The 14,219-nt window shown below is 44.6% G+C and overlaps 16 non-coding genes and 7 pseudogenes across 16 annotated transcripts; all 23 read right to left on the bottom strand.

Moving 5' to 3' along the window:
• Positions 1-359: 359 nt before the first annotated feature.
• LOC131714917 (5S ribosomal RNA) lies at positions 360-468 on the bottom strand (annotated as a pseudogene).
• A 100-nt stretch (positions 469-568) lies between these two features.
• On the bottom strand, positions 569-687 carry LOC131717596 (5S ribosomal RNA). Its single transcript, XR_009316485.1, has one exon. It is a non-coding gene; the product is annotated as a 5S ribosomal RNA (ribosomal RNA).
• A 114-nt stretch (positions 688-801) lies between these two features.
• On the bottom strand, positions 802-910 carry LOC131716112 (5S ribosomal RNA; annotated as a pseudogene).
• A 100-nt stretch (positions 911-1,010) lies between these two features.
• LOC117408154 (5S ribosomal RNA) lies at positions 1,011-1,129 on the bottom strand. The gene has a single exon (XR_004661699.2). It is a non-coding gene; the product is annotated as a 5S ribosomal RNA (ribosomal RNA).
• Positions 1,130-1,229: 100 nt separating this feature from the next.
• On the bottom strand, positions 1,230-1,348 carry LOC131711779 (5S ribosomal RNA). Its single transcript, XR_009313667.1, has one exon. It is a non-coding gene; the product is annotated as a 5S ribosomal RNA (ribosomal RNA).
• Positions 1,349-1,448: 100 nt separating this feature from the next.
• Positions 1,449-1,557, bottom strand: LOC131714916 (5S ribosomal RNA; annotated as a pseudogene).
• A 114-nt stretch (positions 1,558-1,671) lies between these two features.
• On the bottom strand, positions 1,672-1,790 carry LOC131717595 (5S ribosomal RNA). Its single transcript, XR_009316484.1, has one exon. It is a non-coding gene; the product is annotated as a 5S ribosomal RNA (ribosomal RNA).
• Positions 1,791-1,904: 114 nt separating this feature from the next.
• On the bottom strand, positions 1,905-2,023 carry LOC131712404 (5S ribosomal RNA). The gene has a single exon (XR_009314297.1). It is a non-coding gene; the product is annotated as a 5S ribosomal RNA (ribosomal RNA).
• Positions 2,024-2,123: 100 nt separating this feature from the next.
• Positions 2,124-2,232, bottom strand: LOC131716494 (5S ribosomal RNA; annotated as a pseudogene).
• A 100-nt stretch (positions 2,233-2,332) lies between these two features.
• LOC131710737 (5S ribosomal RNA) lies at positions 2,333-2,451 on the bottom strand. The gene has a single exon (XR_009312619.1). It is a non-coding gene; the product is annotated as a 5S ribosomal RNA (ribosomal RNA).
• Positions 2,452-2,565: 114 nt separating this feature from the next.
• On the bottom strand, positions 2,566-2,684 carry LOC131717594 (5S ribosomal RNA). The gene has a single exon (XR_009316483.1). It is a non-coding gene; the product is annotated as a 5S ribosomal RNA (ribosomal RNA).
• Positions 2,685-2,798: 114 nt separating this feature from the next.
• LOC131710571 (5S ribosomal RNA) lies at positions 2,799-2,917 on the bottom strand. Its single transcript, XR_009312451.1, has one exon. It is a non-coding gene; the product is annotated as a 5S ribosomal RNA (ribosomal RNA).
• A 100-nt stretch (positions 2,918-3,017) lies between these two features.
• LOC131709766 (5S ribosomal RNA) lies at positions 3,018-3,136 on the bottom strand. The gene has a single exon (XR_009311629.1). It is a non-coding gene; the product is annotated as a 5S ribosomal RNA (ribosomal RNA).
• A 100-nt stretch (positions 3,137-3,236) lies between these two features.
• LOC131715501 (5S ribosomal RNA) lies at positions 3,237-3,355 on the bottom strand (annotated as a pseudogene).
• Positions 3,356-3,455: 100 nt separating this feature from the next.
• Positions 3,456-3,574, bottom strand: LOC131717593 (5S ribosomal RNA). The gene has a single exon (XR_009316482.1). It is a non-coding gene; the product is annotated as a 5S ribosomal RNA (ribosomal RNA).
• A 100-nt stretch (positions 3,575-3,674) lies between these two features.
• Positions 3,675-3,793, bottom strand: LOC131717311 (5S ribosomal RNA). Its single transcript, XR_009316196.1, has one exon. It is a non-coding gene; the product is annotated as a 5S ribosomal RNA (ribosomal RNA).
• Positions 3,794-3,904: 111 nt separating this feature from the next.
• On the bottom strand, positions 3,905-4,023 carry LOC131713685 (5S ribosomal RNA; annotated as a pseudogene).
• Positions 4,024-4,123: 100 nt separating this feature from the next.
• On the bottom strand, positions 4,124-4,231 carry LOC131716296 (5S ribosomal RNA; annotated as a pseudogene).
• A 100-nt stretch (positions 4,232-4,331) lies between these two features.
• Positions 4,332-4,450, bottom strand: LOC131717400 (5S ribosomal RNA). The gene has a single exon (XR_009316286.1). It is a non-coding gene; the product is annotated as a 5S ribosomal RNA (ribosomal RNA).
• Positions 4,451-4,564: 114 nt separating this feature from the next.
• On the bottom strand, positions 4,565-4,683 carry LOC131711288 (5S ribosomal RNA). The gene has a single exon (XR_009313171.1). It is a non-coding gene; the product is annotated as a 5S ribosomal RNA (ribosomal RNA).
• A 114-nt stretch (positions 4,684-4,797) lies between these two features.
• On the bottom strand, positions 4,798-4,916 carry LOC131711415 (5S ribosomal RNA). Its single transcript, XR_009313298.1, has one exon. It is a non-coding gene; the product is annotated as a 5S ribosomal RNA (ribosomal RNA).
• A 100-nt stretch (positions 4,917-5,016) lies between these two features.
• LOC131717592 (5S ribosomal RNA) lies at positions 5,017-5,135 on the bottom strand. The gene has a single exon (XR_009316481.1). It is a non-coding gene; the product is annotated as a 5S ribosomal RNA (ribosomal RNA).
• A 100-nt stretch (positions 5,136-5,235) lies between these two features.
• Positions 5,236-5,354, bottom strand: LOC131710730 (5S ribosomal RNA). The gene has a single exon (XR_009312611.1). It is a non-coding gene; the product is annotated as a 5S ribosomal RNA (ribosomal RNA).
• Positions 5,355-14,219: the final 8,865 nt, after the last annotated feature.

Below are 14,219 nucleotides of genomic sequence, written 5' to 3'. Positions count from 1 at the left end.
TTGGAAGTCTGCCTGCCTTTTGTTTGTTTGTGTTTGTGCTGCGTGCTGCGCTCCTCCCCCGTGTCCCAGAACGCCGCGGGATTTGAATCAGCTGCTCCGAGTTTCAGCTGATCAGAAAAATACACGCAGCTGCAAGGCTTTAAGCTGCAATGTTTTCTGATTAAAGCACCTCCAAATTTAAAGATGTAATTCCTCCTTTCTGCTTCTAACTGCGTTGTACTATTCAAGGTGGTGTGGTCGCAGGCGATTGCATTTCTGCTTTCATGACTTTTATGTTTAGTGAGCTGGGGGTGATTCCTCCAAAATTTCCTTTTGTCCTCCACACATTTCAATTGTAAAATGTAATTACAAAAATGTAATGCCTGCAGCACTTGATATTCCCAGGTGGTCTCCCATCCAAGTACTAACCAAGCCCAACATTGCTTAGCTTCTGAGATCAGGCTTATTCAAGGTGGTGTGGCCGCAGGCGATTGCATTTCTGCTTTCATGACTTTTATGTTTAGTGAGCTGGGGGTGATTCCTCCAAAATTTCCTTTTGTCCTCCACACATTTCAATTGTAAAATGTAATGCCTGCAGCACTTGATATTCCCAGGTGGTCTCCCATCCAAGTACTAACCAAGCCCAACATTGCTTAGCTTCTGAGATCAGACGAGATCAGGCTTATTCAAGGTGGTGTGGCCGCAGGCGATTGCATTTCTGCTTTCATGACTTTTATGTTTAGTGAGCTGGGGGTGATTCCTCCAAAATTTCCTTTTGTCCTCCACACATTTCAATTGTAAAATGTAATTACAAAAATGTAATGCCTGCAGCACTTGATATTCCCAGGTGGTCTCCCATCCAAGTACTAACCAAGCCCAACATTGCTTAGCTTCTGAGATTAGGCTTATTCAAGGTGGTGTGGCCGCAGGCAAGTGCATTTCTGCTTTCATGACTTTTATGTTTAGTGAGCTGGGGGTGATTCCTCCAAAATTTCCTTTTGTCCTCCACACATTTCAATTGTAAAATGTAATGCCTGCAGCACTTGATATTCCCAGGTGGTCTCCCATCCAAGTACTAACCAAGCCCAACATTGCTTGTCTTCTGAGATCAGACGAGATCAGGCTTATTCAAGGTGGTGTGGCCGCAGGCGATTGCATTTCTGCTTTCATGACTTTTATGTTTAGTGAGCTGGGGGTGATTCCTCCAAAATTTCCTTTTGTCCTCCACACATTTCAATTGTAAAATGTAATGCCTGCAGCACTTGATATTCCCAGGTGGTCTCCCATCCAAGTACTAACCAAGCCCAACATTGCTTAGCTTCGGAGATCAGACGAGATCAGGCTTATTCAAGGTGGTGTGGCCGCAGGCGATTGCATTTCTGCTTTCATGACTTTTATGTTTAGTGAGCTGGGGGTGATTCCTCCAAAATTTCCTTTTGTCCGCCACACATTTCAATTGTAAAATGTAATGCCTGCAGCACTTGATATTCCCAGGTGGTCTCCCATCCAAGTACTAACCAAGCCCAACATTGCTTAGCTTCTGAGATCAGGCTTATTCAAGGTGGTGTGGCCGCAGGCGATTGCATTTCTGCTTTCATGACTTTTATGTTTAGTGAGCTGGGGGTGATTCCTCCAAAATTTCCTTTTGTCCTCCACACATTTCAATTGTAAAATGTAATTACAAAAATGTAATGCCTGCAGCACTTGATATTCCCAGGTGGTCTCCCATCCAAGTACTAACCAAGCCCAACATTGCTTAGCTTCTGAGATCAGACGAGATCAGGCTTATTCAAGGTGGTGTGGCCGCAGGCGACTGCATGTCTGCTTTCATGACTTTTATGTTTAGTGAGCTGGGGGTGATTCCTCCAAAATTTCCTTTTGTCCTCCACACATTTCAATTGTAAAATGTAATTACAAAAATGTAATGCCTGCAGCACTTGATATTCCCAGGTGGTCTCCCATCCAAGTACTAACCAAGCCCAACATTGCATAGCTTCTGAGATCAGACGAGATCAGGCTTATTCAAGGTGGTGTGGCCGCAGGCGATTGCATTTCTGCTTTCATGACTTTTATGTTTAGTGAGATGGGGGTGATTCCTTCAAAATTTCCTTTTGTCCTCCACACATTTCAATTGTAAAATGTAATGCCTGCAGCACTTGATATTCCCAGGTGGTCTCCCATCCAAGTACTAACCAAGCACAACATTGCTTAGCTTCTGAGATCAGAATTATTCAAGGTGGTGTGGCCGCAAGCGATTGCATTTCTGCTTTCATGACTTTTATGTTTAGTGAGATGGGGGTGATTCCTTCAAAATTTCCTTTTGTCCTCCACACATTTCAATTGTAAAATGTAATGCCTGCAGCACTTGATATTCCCAGGTGGTGTCCCATCCAAGTACTAACCAAGCCCAACATTGCTTAGCTTCTGAGATCAGACGAGATCAGGCTTATTCAAGGTGGTGTGGCCGCAGGCGATTGCCTTTCTGCTTTCATGACTTTTATGTTTAGTGAGCTGGGGGTGATTCCTCCAAAATTTCCTTTTGTCCTCCACACATTTCAATTGTAAAATGTAATTACAAAAATGTAATGCCTGCAGCACTTGATATTCCCAGGTGGTCTCCCATCCAAGTACTAACCAAGCCCAACATTGCTTAGCTTCTGAGATCAGACGAGATCAGGCTTATTCAAGGTGGTGTGGCCGCAGGCGATTGCATTTCTGCTTTCATGACTTTTATGTTTAGTGAGATGGGGGTGATTCCTCCAAAATTTCCTTTTGTCCTCCACATATTTCAATTGTAAAATGTAATTACAAAAATGTAATGCCTGCAGCACTTGATATTCCCAGGTGGACTCCCATCCAAGTACTAACCAAGCCCAACATTGCTTAGCTTCTGAGATCAGACGAGATCAGGCTTATTCAAGGTGGTGTGGCCGCAGGCGATTGCATTTCTGCTTTCATGACTTTTATGTTTAGTGAGCTGGGGGTGATTCCTCCAAAATTTCCTTTTGTCCTCCACACATTTCAATTGTAAAATGTAATGCCTGCAGCACTTGATATTCCCAGGTGGTCTCCCATCCAAGTACTAACCAAGCCCAACATTGCTTAGTTTCTGAGATCAGACGAGATCAGGCTTATTCAAGGTGGTGTGGCCGCAGGCGATTGCATTTCTGCTTTCATGACTTTTATGTTTAGTGAGCTGGGGGTGATTCCTCCAAAATTTCCTTTTGTCCTCCACACATTTCAATTGTAAAATGTAATGTCTGCAGCACTTGATATTCCCAGGTGGTCTCCCATCCAAGTACTAACCAAGCCCAAAATTGCGCAGCTTCTGAGATCAGACGAGATCAGGCTTATTCAAGGTGGTGTGGCCGCAGGCGATTGCATTTCTGCTTTCATGACTTTTATGTTTAGTGAGCTGGGGGTGATTCCTCCAAAATTTCCTTTTGTCCTCCACACATTTCAATTGTAAAATGTAATGCCTGCAGCACTTGATATTCCCAGGTGGTCTCCCATCCAAGTACTAACCAAGCCCAACATTGCTTAGCTTCTGAGATCAGACGAGATCAGGCTTATTCAAGGTGGTGTGGCCGCAGGCGATTGCATTTCTGCTTTCATGACTTTTATGTTTAGTGAGCTGGGGGTGATTCCTCCAAAATTTCCTTTTGTCCTCCACACATTTCAATTGTAAAATGTAATGCCTGCAGCACTTGATATTCCCAGGTGGTCTCCCATCCAAGTACTAACCAAGCCCAACATTGCTTAACTTCTGAGATCAGACGAGATCAGGCTTATTCAAGGTGGTGTGGCCGCAGGCGATTGCATTTCTGCTTTCATGACTTTTATGTTTAGTGAGCTGGGGGTGAATCCTCCAAAATTTCCTTTTGTCCACACATTTCATTTGTAAAATGTAATTACAAAAATGTAATACCTGCAGCACTTGATATTCCCAGGTGGTCTCCCATCCAAGTACTAACCAAGCCCAACATTGCTTAGCTTCTCAGATCAGACGAGATCAGGCTTATTCAAGGTGGTGTGGCCGCAGGCAATAGCATTTCTGCATTCATGACTTTTATGTTTAGTGAGCTGGGGGTGATTCCTCCAAAATTTCCTTTTGTCCTCCACACATTTCAATTGTAAAATGTAATGCCTGCAGCACTTGATATTCCCAGGTGGTCTCCATCCAAGTACTAACCAAGCCCAACATTGCTTAGCTTCTGAGATCAGGCTTATTCAAGGTGGTGTGGCCGCAGGCGATTGCCTTTCTGCTTTCATGACTTTTATGTTTAGTGAGCTGTGGGTGATTCCTCCAAAAATTCATTTTGTCCTCCACACATTTCAATTGTAAAATGTAATGCCTGCAGCACTTGATATTCCCAGGTGGTCTCCCATCCAAGTACTAACCAAGCCCAACATTGCTTAGCTTCTGAGATCAGACGAGATCAGGTTTATTCAAGGTGGTGTGGCTGCAGGCGATTGCATTTCTGCTTTCATGACTTTTATGTTTAGTGAGCTGGGCGTGATTCCTCCAAATTTTCCTTTTGTCCTCCACACATTTCAATTGTAAAATGTAATTACAAAAATGTAATGCCTGCAGCACTTGATATTCCCAGGTGGTCTCCCATCCAAGTACTAACCAAGCCCAACATTGCTTAGCTTCTGAGATCAGACGAGATCAGGCTTATTCAAGGTGGTGTGGCCGCATGCGATTGCATTTCTGCTTTCATGACTTTTATGTTTAGTGAGCTGGGGGTGATTCCTCCAAAATTTCCTTTTGTCCTCCACACATTTCAATTGTAAAATGTAATTACAAAAATGTAATGCCTGCAGCACTTGATATTCCCAGGTGGTCTCCCTCCCAAGTACTAACCAAGCCCAACATTGCTTAGCTTCTGAGATCAGACGAGATCAGGCTTATTCAAGGTGGTGTGGCCGCAGGCGATTGCATTGCTGCTTTCATGACTTTTATGTTTAGTGAGCTGGGGGTGATTCCTCCAAAAATTCCTTTTGTCCCCCACACATTTCAATTGTAAAATGTAATGCCTGCAGCACTTGATATTCCCAGGTGGTCTCCCATCCAAGTACTAACCAAGCCCAACATTGCTTAGCTTCTGAGATCAGACGAGATCAGGCTTATTCAAGGTGGTGTGGCCGCAGGCGATTGCATTGCTGCTTTCATGACTTTTATGTTTAGTGAGCTGGGGGTGATTCCTCCAAAAATTCCTTTTGTCCTCCACACATTTCAATTGTAAAATGTAATGCCTGCAGCACTTGATATTCCCAGGTGGCCTCCCATCCAAGTACTAACCAAGCCCAACATTGCTTAGCTTCTGAGATCAGACGAGATCAGGCTTATTCAAGGTGGTGTGGCCGCAGGCGACTGCGTTTCTGCTTTCATGACTTATGTTTAGTGAGCTGGGGGTGATTCCTCCAAAATTTCGTTTTGTCCACACATTTCAATTGTAAAATGTAATTACAAAAATGTAATGCCTGTGAAACGAGTATTAATACTCGTTTGTATGTATTTCACCCAAATCCTTCCGTTAGTTTTTTTATTTTTTACGTATCCGTGGAGAGTATCGATTGCTCTGTGGTGTATTGCTCTGGCCTGCGGGACAATCCAGTCAGCAGCGCGCGGTTTTTACTCCTCAGTCTGTCTTTGGCTCTACTGAGGAGAGGTATGTGTTTGAGTATGCGCCAATGTACATATAATATAAACTTTTAGAACAAGTGAAACTTTATGTAAATATGTTAAAATGTATTCCAGCATTGTTGTGTTGCTAACGAATTGATTGTGATGAAATAGTAATTTGTTAAGAGTTTTCTTTACCGAGTGTTGCAATGTTAGGCTAGCTAGTTTCAGTACATGCTAGCAGGGTGTCTGTAGCTTCCCACGTGTAAGCACTCGCTCACTTTACTTTTCCTCATGTCAGGTGTGCACTGCGTGCAACATAGAGAAGCTCATCACCATTCATTCCATTGTATTCACTGCATTTATTTCATCTAATTCAGGTATGTTAATCTACAGTTGTATTGTTGTATATTGCATTTATTTGGCTGAGTTGCCATTATTTACAATATAGCCGGTGGTCTTTTAATGTAATGTGTTTGATACAAAAATGTATTTATTTTTATAATCTAGTACTTTTATCTGAACGATTTATTTTATTTATAAATATATTATTATTTCTTATTGATTTATTAGGAGCAATTCCTTTTGTCATTGTTTCCTTTTAAAATGTTAAATCTTTGCAGCAGGAATATATATTTTTCTATACACTGTAAGAATGTTATTAGTTTTAAGTAATGGTCAATGAAGTAGCTGTATTATTGTATTATCAATTGAATCCAGCTCAGTCTGTCTTTGGCTCTACTGAGGAGAGGTGTGCACTGCGTGCAACATAGAGAAGCTCATCACCATTCATTCCATTGTATTCACTGCATTTATTTCATCTAATTCAGTCAGAATAAAAGACCAGAAACCGGCAACCAGTGTCCAGAGTCCTGTTCATTATCCATACACCAGAAAACAACGCAGAATCGTAGTCAGACGGGCTACATTGGTGCCGTGACCCGGATCCCTTCGTCGTCGACCAGATCAACATCAGCCGTCGTCATCGATTGGATCAACACCAGCTTGGTACTGCAGATACTGATGAGCTTGAATTTGGTTCTGGGAGGGGGAGGTTTTTCAGAGAATTACCTCAATCTCCAGATAGAGCTGTAGGTTTTGCAAACTTACCTCAACCTCCAGCTAAAGCTCCACACGCATACTTAGAGACACACTCTCACCCAGTCAGGACATGACCAATCCAGAGATAGGTGATCTCATCACACAGATAGCTCAACAAATAGGCCAGTCCATCTCTGCTCAGTTACAGAGGGATAATAAGGGAAGGGAGGGTAGAAGCACACAGGCTCAGAGCATAGGTGCAGACCAGCCACTCACTGACTCACCCTTACTCAACCTGACTGGTGTAAAGCTAGTTATGCAGTCAGATGTGAAGGAGCCCCCCTGTTTCAGAGGAGATGGGTCTGACAAACACTCAGTTCACGAGTGGGAAGAGCTCATGGAAGTGTACTTAAGGAAGAGAGGTGTTCCAGTGCAAGAGTAGTCACAAGAGATAATATCCAGACTAATGGGGAAGGCCAAAGATATAATAAAGATAACACTCCGCAGTAACCCATCATTGAAGCCTAATGAGAACCCCAAGGTAATCACAGATATACTGAAACAGCATTTCAGTGAGATGACATATTCATCCATGCCCCTTGCTGATTTCTACAGTACCTTACCAGTTGCAGGAGAAAATGCCATGGACTATTGGATCCGTTTGAACAAGGCGGTTGATGTGGCAGACGAGGGCTTGAAGAGGCAGGGCGAGAGCATCGGGGACCCCAGCCGCGCGGTGACAAGGATGTTTGTCAAGCATTGCCCGGACCCCGCACTCGCTGCAGTGATGAAGTTTAAAACAGCTGACAAGTGGATGGCAAGTGAGATACAGGAGCATTTAGATGAGTACCAGACGGAAATGAAAGCACAGCTACTGACCAGACCGAGACGTTCTGCCAACGTGAAGCATGTGACAGCCCATGTCCAGACGTCTGAAGATGTGATGACTTCTAGCTGTCCAGTGGTCCCCCCTGTCCAGACTGAGGTAATGGTCTCTTCTCCTGCTCAGGCTGATAGCTGCATGCAAACTCTGGTCAGTCTTCTCGATCGTATGCTGGCACAAAACAAGCAAACGGACAGAGCACAGCGGTCAACCCACCTGAAGCGTTGCAAGGTTTGTAAAGCTACAAATCATACTACTCTCTCACATTGTAGGCAGGAGGGCCTGTGTCTGTCATGCTTTGAGCACGGTCACTGGAAGAGAGATTGCCCAAAGAGTGAGCCCAGACACAATCAGCAAACCACCCCTACACCCCCAGCAGCACAGCCGTTAAACTAACGGGCCCGCATTTCGAGAGGGGACGTGTGGGCGAAGAAAAGAAACAAACCCTCGAGTGGGAAGATGAAGATCTGGAACGGCAGTATGTGAACGCATGCACTGCAGTACCGGCAGGCGTTCAGGTAGTGGTGCAGAATACACAGAAAGTACAGCCGTTCAGTGAATTATTTTATGCTCCAGTCATTGTAAACAGTCAGTTCCAGTTGAAGGGAATGCTGGATTCAGGTTCTATGGCCTGTACCTTTAGTGAGGCCGCAGAGCAGAAAATGTTACAAGAGAAAGTTCTTTCCGAAGAGAAACCGTTGACAGAACCAGTCATTCTAGTTGGTTGTGGAGGGCAAAAAGTACAACCAAAGTGCATGTACGAGGTCGAGTTGAAAGTGTATGGAGTGAGCTGCATAGTTCCTGTTCTCGTGGTGTCAGGCCAACACGACGACCTCATTCTTGGCACGAATGTTATAAAGCACATCATGCACCAGATGAAGAGCAGAGATGATTATTGGAGGCTCATATCCCATGGCAGTCCTCAGTCATCTCCAGAATGTGAACATTTCCTTGATATGATGACAAGTCTCACTCGTTGGAGGGGTGGAGAGATGCCCAGCAAAATCGGCACAGTGAAGCTTACTCAGGCGGTCACTCTACTCTCTGAGCAGGAACATTTAGTATGGGGAAGACTACCCAGCAATGTTCCTATGTCGTCTGGAAGCACCATCGTGATTGAACCTACCACATCAAAGTCCATGCCACGGAACATCATGGTGGGCAGAGTAGTCACATCCATGTGGGGCGACCGATGGGTCCCCATGAAGATAACCAATCTATCAGACAAACCTATCACGTTGAAGAGGAACTGCAAGCTGGCGGATGTGTCTCCCTGTTTAGCTGTGGAGGATTTTACAGTTTTTCAAGGCTCCAGCCAAAGGGAGAAGGTCACCCCAGAGAAACAGTCCATTGTGACCGACTCCACAAACCTGAAACAAAGGCTGACAGATGTAGGGTTAGGTGGTGTTGACATTGAGTCCTGTGAGGCTAGTCAGTTAGCAAAGCAAGAGCTAGTCCAGATACTAGTAAACTACAATGATGTGTTCTCTAAGCATGCCTTGGATTGTGGTGAGACTAAAGGTTTTGTGCATCGTATCCGGCTTACCGACGAACGTCCGTTCCGCCTCCCATACAGACGAGTACCACCAGCTCACTACCTGAAGCTACGGCAAGTTCTGACAGAGATGGAGGAACAGGAGATAATCAGAAAATCAATGAGTGAATATGCCTCCCCTCTAGTGATGGTGTGGAAAAAGGACGGGGGTCTTCGGGTATGTACAGACTTCAGATGGCTCAATGCGAGAACGCTCAAAGACGCACATCCACTCCCACATCAGTCCGATTGCTTGGCTGCTTTAGGGGGCAACACGTACTTCAGCACCATGGACCTGACGTCCGGTTTCTACAATGTGCCCATGAGAGAAGAGGACAAGAAATACACCGCTTTCACGACGCCGATGGGCTTATATGAATATAATCGCATGCCACAGGGATTATGCAACAGTCCAGCTTCATTCATGCGAATGATGTTGTGCATATTCGAAGACTTAAACTTCAGCAGCTTGTTGTGCTATCTGGACGACCTTCTAGTGTTCACTCCAACAGAAAGGGAAGCCTTGGATAGGCTGGAAGTTGTGTTCCAGAGGCTGCGGCACCACAACCTCAAATTAAGTCCGAAAAAATGTCATCTACTGCGGGCGTCTGTGAAATTCCTGGGTCACATTATTGACGGCAATGGAGTAGCTGTGGACCCAGCAAAAGTGGATCTGATCTCCAACATGTCAAAGTCAGACTTAATGGAAGAAGATGGCTGCACTCCCTCAGTGCGAAGGGTCAAGTCCTTCTTAGGGATGATATTTTATTATCAACACTTCATCCCCAACTGCTCTTCCATTGCCAAGCCACTCTTTGCTCTCACTGCGGGTCAGAAGAGGAGGGGAAAAGAGAAGATGGTAAAACACTCAGGTGCCTTCAGGAAACTGACAACCTCAGACTGGACCACAGAATGTGACTCTGCCTTTCTTAGCCTGAAAGAGAAGCTGTTGCACTGTGTGGTTCTTGCACATCCTGATTTCTCAAAGCCACTGATCCTGTCAACCGATGCCTCGCTGGACGGGCTTGGCGCTGTTTTATCGCAGATACCAGCTGGCGAAGACAAAGCACGCCCCATCGCTTTTGCAAGCAAAACTCTGAGTGGTTCACAGAAATGATACCCAGCTCACAGACTTGAATTTTTAGCATTAAAATGGAGTGTTTGTGAAAAGTTCAGCCATTGGCTCAAGGGGCATTCTTTCACAGTGTGGACAGACAACAATCCACTTACATACATAATGACAAAACCAAAACTCGATGCTTGTGAGCAGCGCTGGGTGGCTAAACTCGCTCCCTACTCATTCGACCTGAAACACATTGCAGGAAGCAAGAACATCGTAGCTGATGCGCTCAGTCGGGATCCATTTGCCAAATCAGTCAGTCACAGACTCCTCAATGAGCAATACCACAGCCTACTTGCTGAAGCTGATGCAGTGAGAGAAGACACGGTTCAGGACGCCTTCCGTCTGAAGGTCCAGTGTCACCGGGCCAAAAAGCAAGCTCCAGCAGCGACAGTGAATCCGTCAGACTATCCTCCACGCTCCTGCAGTGCTGCAGCAGTTAAAGCAGTCCTCGAGTCTCAAGACAAATGGGATATGGCAACAGAATCTAGAGCAGCACAGCTTGTCCAGTCGCTCCAGCAGCTCGCACCGCCAGGACAAGATCCTCTTCCTGTGTTCTCTCTGGAGGAGCTCCAAAGGAGTCAGGAACTTGACCCCACCATTTCCAAGGTCATTCCCTTTGTGAACCGCAAAAGACGTCCTTCAAGGCGAGAGAGGAATGGATTTGATTCAGGAGCCTTAGTACTCAACAAGCAGTGGGAGAGACTGAAAGTCCAAAATGGAGTACTTTACAGAGTGACTAAGGACCCCTTGAGCAAACAGAAAAGACACCAGTATGTACTGCCACAAAGTCTGAAGGAGAAAGCATTGAATGGCATACATGATCTCGCTGGCCATCAAGGACAGGGAAGAACACTTCACTTGGCCAGACAGCGCTTCTTCTGGCCCAAGATGGAGCAAGATGTCAAAGAATATGTCAAGTGTTGTCAGCGATGTATCCTGGCCAAGACACCGGAACCTTCTGCTCGAGCCCCGCTTGAAAGTATTAGGACTTCCGCTCCTATGGAGTTGGTGTGTATTGACTTCTGGTGTGCTGAAGATAGCAAGCAGCGTTCAGTGGATGTACTGGTCTTAACGGATCACTTCACGAAATTGGCCCACGCCTTTCCTTGTTCAAACCAAACAACAAAGCAAGTTGCCAGAAAGTTATGGGACAACGTATTTTGTGTATATGGATTTGCTGAACGGATTCACGCAGATCAAGGCGCCAACTTCGAGAGTGAGCTCATCGTGGAATTGCTCAAGCTTTCAGTAGTCACCAAGTCACACACTACGGCATATCACCCCATGGGGAACGGAGGGACTGAAAGGTTCAACAGAACGCTCGGCAATATGCTCCGTTCACTCCCATTGAGAGCAAAGCAACAGTGGCCTCAACAAATACAAACCTTGACGTTTGTATACAATGCAACAGTACATGAGACGACCTGTTACGCTCCATTCCACCTCATGTTTGGTCGTGTTCCAAGACTTCCGGTAGATGTGATGTTTAAGCAAGTTTTGAGAGATCCCGTGGTTGTTGACCATGGCAGCTATGTAAAGACCCTAATGTCCGATCTCCATGAAGCTGAGAACATTGCTCAGCAGCATACTATAAAAGAACAACAAAAACAAGCCAGAGGTTACAACAGAAAGGTCAAAGGTACTCACCTGAACAAGGGGGACCGGGTTCTTCTTGCAAACAAGAGAGAACGAGGAAAAAGAAAACTTGCAGACAAATGGGAAGGAACCGTGTACACAGTTATCGACAGAAATCCACAGACACACATATACAAACTGACGGATAGACAAGGGAACACCAAGGTGGTCCATAGGAACCTCATTCTGGACATCAGTTTCTTACCTGTCAAGTTGCCTGAGGACGGTGATTCTTGCGAATCTCAGTTGGCTGATGTCAGAGATTCAGAGTGCGAGTCTGTGGATCCCATTGACTCTCTGGAAGAGGAAAACTCTGAGGAAAGAACCAGCTCATGGATACTGAATGGACCAACTGACACTGTAAGCCAGGAGTCTTTGGATGAAGAGGAGTCGTTTGGAATGCTGACAGAGCCAGACCAGTCAAGTCAGAACACTGTACAGCCCAGTCGCAGAGACAATTTAGACGAAGACTGTCAAGCTCAGGGGCCTAGTGCAAACGAGACTAACGCTGACCCGCTCGCTGACTGTGACAGCCTAGCTGTTGCCCTTGACTCAGACCCGTCAGACATTCCTGACACAGATGTACCAGTTATTGTAGCTAATGACCAAGATGTACTTAGACAAGAGTCAGGGAACACACCAGGTGTAGTCAGAACATGTGTAGGCAGAGTAGTAAAGTCAGTTAAGCACCTTATAGAGACGATGGGTCAGAGACCGTTCACTATGCAGGGTTTTGCAAACACACTTAGTAAGAAATCCCAGTCACTGCTTACACTATTTTGAGGGGTTTCCTTTTTCTTTTGTTTAAATGAATAACCGATGTGTTTTGGTATATTTTATTTGGTTACACGTTATGGAACAAAGTAATGGTAGGCCAAGTGGTTGTATGATGTACTTGGCATCATATTATTCTAGGAGAGCCTGAGGCTTGATCACCCTTTGAGTTCTCTGAACCTGTTCAGCAGGTAGCTTGTAAAGCTGAGACTAAAGATGAAGATTCTTTATGTGAACTTGTGCCAGTGGAGACTAAGTAGTCAGTCGTTCATAAGGTGTATGCTATGTTTTTGGTTTACTGTATATCCTGTCGGGTATACGAACAGGATTTTGGTGAAATTCAGGGGGGGTGAATGTAACGAGTATTAATACTCGTTTGTATGTATTTCACCCAAATCCTTCCGTTAATTTTTTATTTTTTACGTATCCGTGGAGAGTATCGATTGCTCTGTGGTGTATTGCTCTGGCCTGCGGGACAATCCAGTCAGCAGCGCGCGGTTTTTACTTCTCAGTCTTTCTTTGGCTCTACTGAGGAAAGGTGTGCACTGCGTGCAACATAGAGAAGCTCATCACCATTCATTCCATTGTATTCACTGCATTTATTTAACCTCTCAAAACCCCAGCCCCTCACAGACAATTTCCGCCTGGGGGGCTGTGCCCTTAAATAAATCACAATATCTTCCAAAGTATAGACAGCACAGGCATGGTTCAGGGCTTGAATTCAAGGTAACCCCTTGGGCATCAAGAATAAAACCTCAGGTGTGATAAAAGTCTTACTCAGTACCACACTGGAAGGAGATATCCAGAAAAAAATACATAAAAAAACAACAAACGCTTTTAATTTTTTATGTTCTATAGTCATTTTTTCAACTTGTAGCATATGAAAAGAGCCAGATTTTCCAGTGCTTCACCAAGATGTCTACTATACTGGGTAAAAATTTGGAACTATTTGAATAAAGGGATCAAATTCTACAGGAGTTTTTACAAAGGGTCCCCAAACCTCTCCAAACCTCTCCAAAAATGAACATTGTGTAAATCTTTATGTCCAGTGATACACTAGTTTCTTGAGCAAGTTCTAAAAGGGATGTGAACTTCTGGCACCTCACATGCTATCCATTGCCACATGAATTAGATTTTGTAATCCCCCCTTTTTTTTTGTCCAATATTTCATTCAAAAGGTGGCCTTTTTGGAGAGCTTTGGGGTGCCCGAAATGTATCCATGATGAGTATGCATGATGAGTATGCCTTTTCTGCTGAGAAACATCAAAACTCTCACTTGTTGAGGGGGGAGGGTTTTCTTCAGTGTCCTCACTGAAAATAAAAAGTGAAATGAATTGAAAATTAGAATAACATTTCCCTTATCAGTATCAATGAGCAACAGATTCAAGCACAGTATTTGCACTGCTGAGAGGTGAACATTGATTATTGGATAAAGGTGTCTGCCAAATGTCTACAATAATAATACTAATAATAATGAGATTGCAGAGAACTTGGCTGCTCTCAAATCAAGCTGCCAGACTAAAAACACCTCAGTTCCTTTCATCTTTACTTTGATTGACATGTGGCAAACAAAGGAACTGGGTGAGTGACTGTTGGGGGAGGCAGACAGCTTATCTTGAAA

This window comes from Acipenser ruthenus, chromosome 44 (genome assembly GCF_902713425.1).
Source record: "Acipenser ruthenus chromosome 44, fAciRut3.2 maternal haplotype, whole genome shotgun sequence".
NCBI lineage: Eukaryota > Metazoa > Chordata > Actinopteri > Acipenseriformes > Acipenseridae > Acipenser > Acipenser ruthenus.
Note: the sequence above shows the minus strand (reverse complement) of the source record. Positions and strands in the feature narration are given on the sequence as shown.